The sequence below is a fragment of the Pelophylax lessonae genome (assembly GCF_965119305.1).
Source record: "Pelophylax lessonae genome assembly, chromosome: 4".
Classification (NCBI taxonomy): Eukaryota; Metazoa; Chordata; class Amphibia; order Anura; family Ranidae; genus Pelophylax; species Pelophylax lessonae.
The window spans coordinates 618187268-618199649 of NC_138771.1; positions in this window are offsets into that span (position 1 = coordinate 618187268).

Below are 12382 nucleotides of genomic sequence, written 5' to 3' on the forward strand. Positions count from 1 at the left end.
GAGCGTATACAGATGCAAAGGTAGGCTGTCAGCAGCATACTCTATATCATAGGATTGGGGACTACAGCTCCCAGTATAGCCTGAATGTACTGTATATTATAGGAAATTGGATTGCAACTCCCAGCATAGCCTGCTTCCATTGTATTTAGTAAATTTACCCTATTGCATGTTATGGGTTACACACCCAGGATTATCTTTATTTATGTTATACTATGGGGACTGGAACTAGAACTACACTGTTTACTATTATTTATTTATTGTCACATCCAGTGAATGCAAATTAAAATGTAGTTTTATGTTGTTTTTACAATGACAATAAAACATTATCTTATTCTTATTTTATATTATGTATGTAAACTTGGACTGCAACTCCCAGCATGGCCTGTATACAATGTACTTTATGTACTTTATAATACCCAGAATGACCTGTATGCAATGGGGGATATTTACAAAAACTGAAGAGTGCAAAATCTGGTACAATTCTTCATAGAAACCAGTCAACTTTCAGGTTTTATTGTCAAAACCTAATTAAGCAAGCTGAAGTTAGAAGCTCATTGGCTACCATACACAGCTGAACTACATTCTGAGTGCTCCAGTTTTAGTAAATCTCCCCCATTGTGTATTGTGTGAACTGGGACTACAATGTGCAGCTTGATCTGTATACTCTAAATATTATGAGGAAAAGGACTACAACTCCCACCATGGTCTGCTGGTTCTACTCCTTTCTCCCATGGGGGGTTCCACACACCATATGGACTGTACCTTTGATCTAACTGTTGAATAGATTGGTGTCAGCATAGTTGTAAGGAACGCACGGTGACATCCCGGGGGCGTACGAGAATGTGCATGCGCAAATTCACATTTAACGGCGAACTTGTGTTCGCCAGTGTGCATGTGCGTGCGTGAAAGTGCGAAAGCACGCACACAATAGCATCACGTTTTGGTGCCATACGTGGCCTATATAAAGGTGACTGACACACTTGTTCCTTGCTGTCTTGTCTGAAGCTTTACCTGTATACCTGATTCTGAACCCGCTGTATCCTGTTGACTTCCTGTTTGACCTCCCGGCTTGTCCCTTACTTCGTCTGCTTGCTTGTTCTTGTGACTACTATTCTGCCTTATCATTGTCTGCTTATCTGCTTCCGGTTCTGAACACCTCTGGCTACCTCTTGGCTACCCTGGGGAACCGCGACCTGGTGTTCAGCATGCAGGAAAATCCATCCTCACCATCAGAGGCTCTGGTGAAGACCCGCTGGCACTTAGATTCAGCACCTCGGGCTAGCCCGTGTCTACCACCAGCGTGACCTGTCTGTATTCCTGTTTCACCGGATCCGGCAAGGCTACCTCTGCACGTCAGGCTCAGCCACCAGCACCATTACAATAGCTCTTCACTTACAGTATGTATTTTCTATTTTGACTTCTAGGGATATAGTCTATTATATGATTTCCCTATATCCCTCTAAGGAAGCACATTTCTGTGAAACGCGTCAAGAAAGTGACCCAGTTCCATTGCATGATACAGTTGACAGCAAGTCATGTCTGGAAACCCAGAAATTTATAAAGGTTATTAACCTGGCTATCCTGCGCGAACCGACGTAGCTCTACATCGGTCGCACGCAGGGTGCTGGGGTGCGAGCGCGCAAAGCAGGCAGCACGCTTTTGCCCCCACTAGGCAGCTGGGATGCTGATCCACGGGGCCAGCGCCCGCGATTGCCGCGAGGCACCCGCAATCGCTTCCCACTGAGAGAGGACGTCAGCTATTGTAAACACAGCTGACCGCGTTCTTCTCTCTGAAATGATCACAGAGCGCCTGTGATCCTTCTATATAGGATCACGGGTCTCTGTGGTCATTTCATAAGTCCATCCCGATACAGTTAGAAAACACTCCCCTAGGCTCACACCTAATCCTTTGATCGCCCCTGTGTTAACCCCTTCCCTGCCAGTGTCATTAGTAACAGTAACAGTGCATATTTTTAGCACTGATTACTGTAGTAATGCACAACTGCGCAATTTCCTGTTAAAGTACCGCAATGCCGAATCAAAAATGGCCTGGTCATTAAGGGGGCAAATCCTTCCAGTCCAGAACTGGTTAAGACAGGGCACATGCATGGCGATCCTTATGATGATTTTAATGTATTGCATTTTTTACTACTATGCTGTTCCAGTCGATTACATCATAGCTTTATGTACATGGTTGGTACACATTGTATATTATGGGAACATCAGCTTCAACTCTTAGCATAGCTGTATAAATATGATTTGATACAATATATAAAATTGTTCAAACATTCTCACAATCAGTTACAGTATATCTAAAGGAATCCACCCTTGCACACTTTTTCCCTTATAGCCAGCAGAAGCTTCCTTCGGTCTAATGGTAAATGATCCTCATTGGGCCCCAGACAACCCCCTCATCCATTCAGACCAATAGGAATTCACGGAAATGACACAGCATATTTTAGTTTAAAATCTGTACTCAGCAAACAAGCAATTTTTAGGACCTATAAATGTCCATTCCCTTTAAACAAACATCCATTTTATTACAGGACTGTATAACTGTATGTATAACTGGTTTAGCAATTTTGGTCAAAAGAAAGGCTAAACAAACCCTCTGCTCCAATTTTTCTACTGGGCTAGGAAAATACAAGTATTGCTTGTCTCAATCTTCCCCCAGCCCCAATATTTTTCTATAGTAATTATAGCTGTGGATACAATTAGAAAATCATCCAATCTCTTTTAAAATTATATCAATATTTTTTCCATGACTACATTTTATGGTAGGCCATTACACAGTTTGCTTGCTCATGCTGTACTTCAGTGTTTCTCAACCTTTTTTCAGTTAAGGCACCCTTTAAAATTATAGACAATCCCAAGGCACCCTTTACAATTATAGATAATTTCAAGGTACCCTTTAAAATTATGGACAATCCCAAGGCACCTGTTAAAATTATAGACATTCTCAAGGCACCCTTTAAAATGATGGACAATCCCAAGGCACCCCATTCTAAAAAGTAAAAAAATATTCTACTTGTTTACATATTGCGGCAACATCCACACGTAGGACACCCAACATTAGAGGGGATTTATTCTTTCAAACTAAAAAACTTTTGCACACTCGTACTGACTAGTATTCCAATGTTTCTCTTCTCCCTCAATTTCTCTTCATCAGTCAGCTAATGTGACCCCAGTGCTCAGGGAGAGGGCAGCTGAGGGTCAAACAAGGATGCTGTGGAGGCAACAGATATCCTCCTTATCAACTGATGACATCATCGGTTGTTAGGATGCCGGTGTCTAGAAAGTCATAATAGTGCACAATGAAAACCCGTGGCTTTGTGTAACTAAAAGACAGGCTTGATCCACCTGCTGGCTTGTATACAGATTTTGATCAATTTTTAGACATTTTGCCAAGGCACCCTTGAAGAAACTTGAAAATGGCTGCTGTACTTTGTATATTCCTACAAAAAAATCTTCTTTCACCATATACAACTGATGTCTTCTTATTGTACAGCCCTTAGAATAATAATGTGAATTTGCTGAATGCTCGTACTAACCTTAGATATAATAATGCAGATTAACGTACCAGGACGTCAATCTGAAGCACACTGAAATTTATGGGAGCACACGGAAACCTTAAAAATCAGTTCTGGCCATTTTCAAGGCCCTGCCCTGGGGAACACGTACCAATGTAGAAAAAGAAATTCAAATGATCATTTGACAGGGAGAGGATATTTTTAGGTGCCTTAAAGTGGATGTAAACCCCATTCATGAAATTTGACCTGGGCATAAATATCTGTAGTGTTTACCTTTGTCACTCCAAAGTCCCATGTCTTTGTTTTTTTCAGACTGAAGCCATACACAATTTACATATATACAGCACAGCTTTTAATCCTTTAATCCAGTCTGTAATTTGAGCATGCATATAGCATCTGGAACTGAAATTTGTTTATAATTTTGTATGAAATTGGAAACAGAAATTTCACACATTTTTTCGCAGAGCTTTTAGGCCTGTTTAAACAGACCCCTTTTTCTAAGGGAGAGCATAAGCAAGTTGCATCTTGCAATAAAAGGTTAGGTTATTTTTTTCTCGGAAAGAAGGAAACATTTTTTATATTTGCAGAACAATTTTTAAACTCTTTCAGACAGGCCACTCATTTTGAGAGAGAAACAAACAGATTGCATATTGAATCATTTTTTTATTTATTATTTCAAATCTAAAACACAAAAATATGACCAGTTTTGTGTACAACTTTTAAGCCTTTTTTTTAATAAGCTGCAATTTCTGAGGATGAGAGCAGAGAGACTGCATTCGGAATGTTTGTTTTTACATTCACATTTTAAGACAGACAAACTTTACATAATGTAGCACAGTTTTAAGCCTATTTGAATAGGCTAATATTCCTGAGGAAGAGAACAGGCAGATTTCATCCAGAAATAATAAATTCGACTATTTTTGTTTGTGTCAGAATTCAAAAATTGTACAGATTTAGTGCACAGAATCTCATTTTATTAAAAGGTACTGTATATTCAGAGGAACGGAGTAAGCATATTTCAGCCAGAAATATTTAATTACATTGTATTGTTTCTGTAACACTATGAACCCTTTCACACTGAGGCACTTTTCACAATCTTTGACGCTAAAAAAACACGTCAAAAAAGCTCACGAAAACCTATTCCCATTGAAATCAATGAATGCTTTCACACTGGGGCAGTTCGCTGGTGGGGCGGTGAAAAAAATCCTGCAAGCATCCTTGGAGCATGTTTGGAATGCTAAAAAAGGTGCCTCAAAAACACCCATCTTCGTTGAAATGAATGGGAAGCACCTTAAAAATGCCCGAATAGCACTTCAAAAGGGCCTCAAAATGGTCCTTGAAGCAGTTTTTTAGTCACGTGCCTAATATAAAAGTGCACCACTAACACCTCAAAAATGACTGAAAAGCACCTAAAAAGTGAAGCAAAAGCACTCGTCCTTTTTATTGGAAGCAATTACAAAGGTAGAGAGCAGGCAAATCCCATCAGTTAGTAAAAAAATGCCATTGTACTGTATGCTTCCAGTGTCAAGGAAGCAACATTCTATACACATCTTCTACAAAGTTTTGAAGCTTTTTAGCAGGCCATAATTTCAGAGGCAGAGAGTGAGACCGGGCAGTTTTTATTCATAGTTAGACAATGCTATTTTAAAGATGTTACTTTGAACAGAACCATGGAAACGTGGAGGCACTGCACTCTAATAGGACTAACAGATAGATAAAGACAAAATTATGTTGACGCATTTTGTTAGATGGACAACATATTGGACCTCAATTAAATCCAGTGGATAAAGCATGTTGGGAGGAGTCTATCCATGCTGTCTGTAAGAACACTTAAATCACTGCTTTCTATGGCTGTGAAGAAGGAGCGCGGCTGCCTGCCCCTCGGCAGCACGCACACTCAGAAACGCGTCACATTTTCAGTGACATCATCCACCTACGACCGCTGACCAAGCCTCGTTTTCACCCGACGGACTCCAAGCCTCGTTTTCGCTCCTGCTCCACCGTTACTGCCGGATACGGTGAAGAGGAGATACGCTTCTTGGCTATGACGGCGCCGATCAAATGATGCACATCCCAACCTAGGATACACCCAGGAGGGTGCCCACTTGAATATGCCACTCTTAACTTATGTGAGTGTTATTATACACAATAAATGTTTTTATAAAGTCTACACTTAGACCGCATTCACACTGAAGCGGAACGGCTTCGGGGGCGACCTGTGAAGTCACGTCCAGTGCGACTTCGGCACGACTTGCATGGACTTCATAAAATTAATGTCTATGCAAGTCGCTCCAGGTCGCCCCGAAGTAGTACAGGACCCTTTTTCTAAGTCGGAGCGACTTGTGTCGCTCCTATTAGAACCGTTCCTGTACTACACAATGGACCGCGACGGTGCACGACTTGTCAGGCTGACCAAGTCACCTGACAAGTCGTATTAGTGTGAATGGAGCCTTAGAGGTGCCTCTTTTCTTTGTTTATCTCCAGCTCTGTTGGAACCCCTAGCTTATTGGTTTCTAGATGGCTGTCCTATATGTTGGACTATCTCTCCCTATATAGACTTTTTATGGACTTTTTATGGACCTAGATTAACTGTGCGCCTCATGCGTCTGATATACATGTTTTTTCTATGGCTTCCTTATTCCCCTGAGACTGGGGTTTGGACTTAGGATCCGGAGTGAGTTCTGCGGCAGCCGCCTGTCAGCAGGATAGGGTTTGTGTGCGCAGCACACATGCTTGCCAAGGAACGGGAAGCAGGTTAATAAGAGACCAGCTAAAAGCTATATGGTGGAGTATGGAGTTTGTTACATGTTGTTTTTTATGATCAAAATTAGAGTGCAATTCGTTTTTTTTGTCTTTTAATAAATTATTTTAAATAGTATTACACTGCTGGGAGGTTCTTTTTATATTTGCTTTATCTGGAGAATATTGGTAATTTGAGAATGATATGTGAAGAGATAAATATGAGAGGCTCGCTTCTGAGAGGACAAGATATCTAATACCATATTATGCTAAAACCTGGTACACACCTATGCATTTTTTGGTGCTTTTGCAGAAACACACTATAGGACACATTTACATCTATGCCTTCATTAGCAGTTGCGTTTTTGGAAAGGGTCAGATACTTTTTAAAACACAAATTGGTGCATTTTTGATGCAAAATACGTCAATGGATATGCTGCAGAAAAGCATGTAGTGCATTTTGATGCATTTTTGATGAATTTTTGATGTATTTTTGACGCATAAAAAAAGGCAAAACGCGTGAAAATTGCGAATGCAAAAGCTCAAAATGCACCACAAAAAGCACTGCAAAAACGGATCAAAAGCAACCAGGCCCTAAGGTCAAATATTTCTGATAAGTCATTCTGGCACACACCTGGTGGATGGTGGACATGTACACAGTGGTGTTTTGTTTTGATTTGGAGAACAAAGGATACATAGTTTCTGGAAGTGTGTTTTTCACAGCGGTGTATTGGAAAGATGAAGAAAAGTTGCAATTGAGGTATTGGATTGAGGTCAGGAGGACTCTGTGCAGGTCAGTCAAGTTCCTCCACCCCAAACATGCTCATCAGCTTTATGGACCTTGCTTTGTGCAATGGTGCGCAGTAATTTTGGAACAGAAAGGGGCCATCCCAAACAGTTCCCACAAAGTTGGGAGCTTGAAATTTTCCAAAATGTCTCGGTATGCTGACACCTTAGAGTTATCTTCACTGGAGCTAAGGGCCAAGCCAAACCCCTGAAATCATAATCCCCTACACCAAATGATTTGGATCTGGGAACAAAGCAAGGTCCATAAAGACATGGATAAGCAAGTTTGGGGTGGTGGAACTTGAGTCCTGACCTCAACCTGACAGAACACCTTTGGGATGAATTAGAGCGGAGACTGTGAGCAAGGTATTTTCGTCCAACATCAGTGCCTGACCTCACAAATGTGTTTCTGGAAGAATGGTCAAACATTCCCATAGACACACTCCTAAACCTTGTGGACAGCCTTCCCAGAAGAGTTGAAGCTGTTATAGCTGCAAAGGGTGGGCCAACTCAATATTGAACCCTACGGACTGAAACTGGGATGCCATTAAAGTTAATGTGCATAAAAGCAGGTGTCCTAATACTTTTGGTAATAGCTAAAGTGTAAGTATTCAAGGGCCACTTCAATATTGAACCCTACAGACTAAGACTGGGGTGACATTAAAGTTCTTGCACTTGTAAAAGCAGGTGTCCCAATACTTTTGACAATATAGTGCATATTCAGTGGGCTTGCAAGTTTCTCTTCAATTTAATCTTAAAGCGGAGTTCCGGGCACAAAATAGAGCTTTTTTTTTGTGCCCATCCGCTTGGTCTCCCTCACCTGAAAAGGAATTGGATAGTTAGGCATTTTTTTTTCACTCACCTTGTATTTGCAGATTGAAAATACTCACCTCAGTGTACTTCCTCCCTCTGTGCCGCGGCTCCGCCGTCACTTCCTGTCTTGCGATGATTCCTGGGAGCTGAACGTCATCGCTCCCAGGAATCAATGCGACGGCACCGGCCCCGCTTGTCACTTCCGGTGCGACGCCGCATTCCCTGCTAAACAGCTTCTGGACATGCCCAGAAGCTGTGGAGGAATGCGGCGCCACACCGGAAGTGACGAGAGGGGCTGGTGCAGGCGCATTCTGGGACAAGAAGACGTGGAAGAGGACGCCGAAGAGGATCGCGCTGGCTTCAGCTGCCCACAACAGAGATGGCAACGCTGGAGAAGAAGTTTTAAAAGTGAGTATTTCTTCTAAAAGGTAAGTGCGAACCGGGACAGATCAGAGGCTAGCCATTGTGGAATGTACTAGCCCTGACTGTCCCAGGGGTATGTTTGTTGAAAAATGGTTTCTGTGCCTGGAACTCCGCTTTAAGGACTGTTATCAACCCTGCTCAATTCACCTTTGTAGACTACAGAACACCTCTATGTTATAGAGATAAACGGGGAGGTAGGGGGTGGCATTCTGGAATCATAAAATACTTCCTGTCCCATAAATAAAGAATGGTTTTGATTGTTGTACCTCTAGGACAGGAAATGTGTTTTTGGCAGGATCATCATGTAAAAATTAAAAGGAAAAAAATGCATCATGCTATCACATCTAAGGACTGATAAGTTGCCATTAATTACATTTTCTTCTAGGGTTTAAATAAACTGTAAGTGCTATTACTACAACTGAAAGTAGACCTTGCAATAGAAACCTTGCAATAGAAAAGGAAGTCTGTTCATTCACACAGGGACTCCAACCCCCTTTAAAAAATCACCAATGATGTGTACTAAATAACAAACAAATGTTAGAATATATACTTACCACCAACTTCCTATTAGGTAATTATATTATTTACCAATACTACTACCAACACTGGTAATATATAACCTATATAGTAAACTATTTTATATTTTTAGTTTTGGATAGAGTGTAGTGGGATTAGAACTCTTGTTAGGTTTTTATTGCTGTCTGTGTCTCCATTGGGGAGATTCCCCCTCTCTATTTGTCCTGTTTACCATTATCACAGAGAGCTAAAGTAAAAGTAAAATCCCCAATTTTGGGTTGTCCCCAGAACATGAACAGAGAGGAAATCTTCTAATAAGGACACTAGTTCTGGTGACAACCAGGGATTCCTTCACATTGGAGGGATTTGCTCTCACTTCCTGTTTGGCTATGGGACAGGGAATTAAGGAAAGATCTACCAACTGGGACATAGATGGCAAAAAATAAAAAATGACAGGAGTTATGACTTGTAAACCAAAAAACTATGTATAAGAGAGGAATTAATACCTCTCTTATACAGAGACTAGTGATAAGAAAAATACAATACATAAATAAATACTAAATGATTACTACACAATAAAGTGCACTAGTGCTTAAAAAGTGTAATACTCTGAAACGTGCTTCTAGTGCTAGAAAAAGTCCAATATAATGTGCAAAAAAGTCCAATATAAGGTGCAAGAAGAAAAGTGCTGATAGTGCTGCAAACAAAAGTGCTGAGGTGCTCCAAATAGTCAGTGCTGAGCGTCTCAATCCCCTTCAGGAACCCTACTCACCAGAAGTGATGGAACCTCCACTTAAGGGTCAAAATAGACTTGGGACTGATGTATACAAAAGAGATCTCCTCCGGGCTGACTCTCTATTGCTGTGACCCCTTGTTGATAATTACTCTGGGCTGCGGAAGCAGTGACCCCTCCACTGGGAGTCAAATTCCTCCAAGCAATATATTATATATATATATATATATATATATATATATATGTATCATGAGTTATGACTTACTCTTTACAAAATTAAAACAAATTGCCTATGGTTTCAGGCTCCATTAAAAGTATTATTTTTTCAAAATTCTCAGTTATTTATTTATTTTTTTTTATTTATTACAGGTACATATATATAGTGCAGTCAATTTACTCAGCGCTACATATTTGTTATACATTCACATTTTATTATTTTTTATTTCTGCTTCACTTTTCTAGAATTTGTAAAAAAACAACAACACTTTAATGGCATAATGAAAGCCCAACTCCAGGCAACATTATTTTTTTTTCCGAAAATGTCTGATTTACAGTAACCCCCCCCCCCCCCAAAAAAAAAAACCCTTATACTGCAATTCGAGAGTAGCCCCCTATAGCAGCTCTTCTTCACCGCAAGTCCTCAGTGTTCCAGGCTGGAAGACATATGGAGGGGCATCACAATGGGGAAATATGGAATTTTTTACTTATCTTTCACCATCGTTAAAAATTTCTGAAAGAAGCTTAAACCTGGATTGCTTGAGGACTATCCATACGACTTCTGGAGTAGCCCCCTATAGCAGCTCTTCCTCACCTTCTTCACCATAAGTCTGAGCTCAGTGTTCCAGGCTGAAAGTCCTATGGGGGGGGGGGGGGATCACATTGGGGAAATATGGAATTTTTAACTTATCGTTCACCATCATTAAAAATTTCTGAAAGGAACCTAAACCCGGATAGCTTGATGACTGTATAATTGTAAGGCAAATGAACACAACACCTCTAACCATTTTTGACTTCTGCTGTACAGGCACTGAACTTAATCAAAATCTATCCTCAACAACACTAACAGAATCAGATACTGTATTAATATAACAATGTATACAATTTTCTATTATTCCAGAAACAGTAATTCCTTCTTCAACAACCGGTGATGCAACATCTGAAGAATTAACAACAGGCGCAAATTCAGGCACAGAATCTACAACCACTGAATCGTCCTCACAGTTAAAAACAGCGATACCAACAATTTCATTCACTGAACTTAATACTGAATCTGAAATCACGGCTGGTAAAGACATACATTCATCAACAGAGATACCCACAACCCTATTGACGGAACATTCCAATGAAACTCTACCCACCTCAGATATATCTATTCAGTCCTCAACAGAGAAACCCACAACCTCATACACTGAAAATTTTACTGAAACTGTACCCACCTCAGATATATCCATACAGTCCTCAACAGAGATACCCTCAACCTCAATAAATGATCATTTTACTGAAACTGTACCCACCTCAGTTATATCCATACAGTCCACAAAAGAGACACCCACAACCTCATTAAGTGATACTTCTACTGATACTGTACCCACTTCATATATAGCCATACAGTCTTCAACAGAGATATCCACAACCTCAATAACTGATCATTCTACTGAAACTGTACCCACCTCAGATATATCCATACAGTCCACAACAGAGAAATTTACAACCTCATTACCTGATCATTCTACCAAAACTATAACCACGTCAGATATACCCACACAATCCTCAACAGAGATACCCACCACCTCATTAACTGATCATTCTACTGAAAATGGACCCACCTCAGATATATCCATACAGTTCTCAACAGAGATATCCACAACCTCATTAAATGATCATTCTACTGGAGCTAGACCCACCTCAGATATATCCATACAGTCCTCAATAGAGATATCCACAACCCCATTAAATGATCATTCTACTGAAACTGACCCCACCTCAGATATATCTATACAGCCCTCAACAGAGATACCCACAACCTCATTAGCTGATCATTCTACTGAAACTCTACCCACCTCAAAAATATCCATACAGTCCACAACAGAGATATCAGCAACCTTATTAACTGATTATTCAACCGAAACTGTAAACACGTCAGATATATCCATACAATCCTCAACAAAAATACCCACAATCTCATTAACAGATCATTCTACTGGAACTGTACCCACCTCAGATATATCAGTACAGTCCTCAACAGAGATATCCACAATCTCATTTACTGATCATTCCACTGAAACTATATCCATTTCAGATATATCCATACAGTCCACAACAGAGAAATTCACAACCTCATTAACTGATCATTCTATGGAAACTGTACCCACATCAGATATATCCATATCCATACAGTCCTCAACAGAGATATCCACAACCTCATTAACTGATCATTCTACTGAAACTATACCCACCTCAGATATATCCATGCAGTCCACAACAGAGATACCAAGAACCTCTTTCATGAATCACTCTATTGACACTGCTCCCACCCCTAATACATCTATACAGTCCACAACAGAAATCTCAACAACTTCATTTCCTGAACAATCTACTGAAACTGTACCCACCTCAGTTATATCTTTACAGTCTACAACAGAGATACCCATAACCTCTTTAACTGATCATTCTACCGAAACTGTACCCACCTCAGATATTTCCATACAGTCCTCAACAGGAATACCCACAACCTCATTAACTGATCATTCTATTGAAATTGTACCTACCTCAGATATATTTATGCAATCTACAACAGAGATACACACAACCTCTTTAACTGATCAATCTAATGAAACTGTAC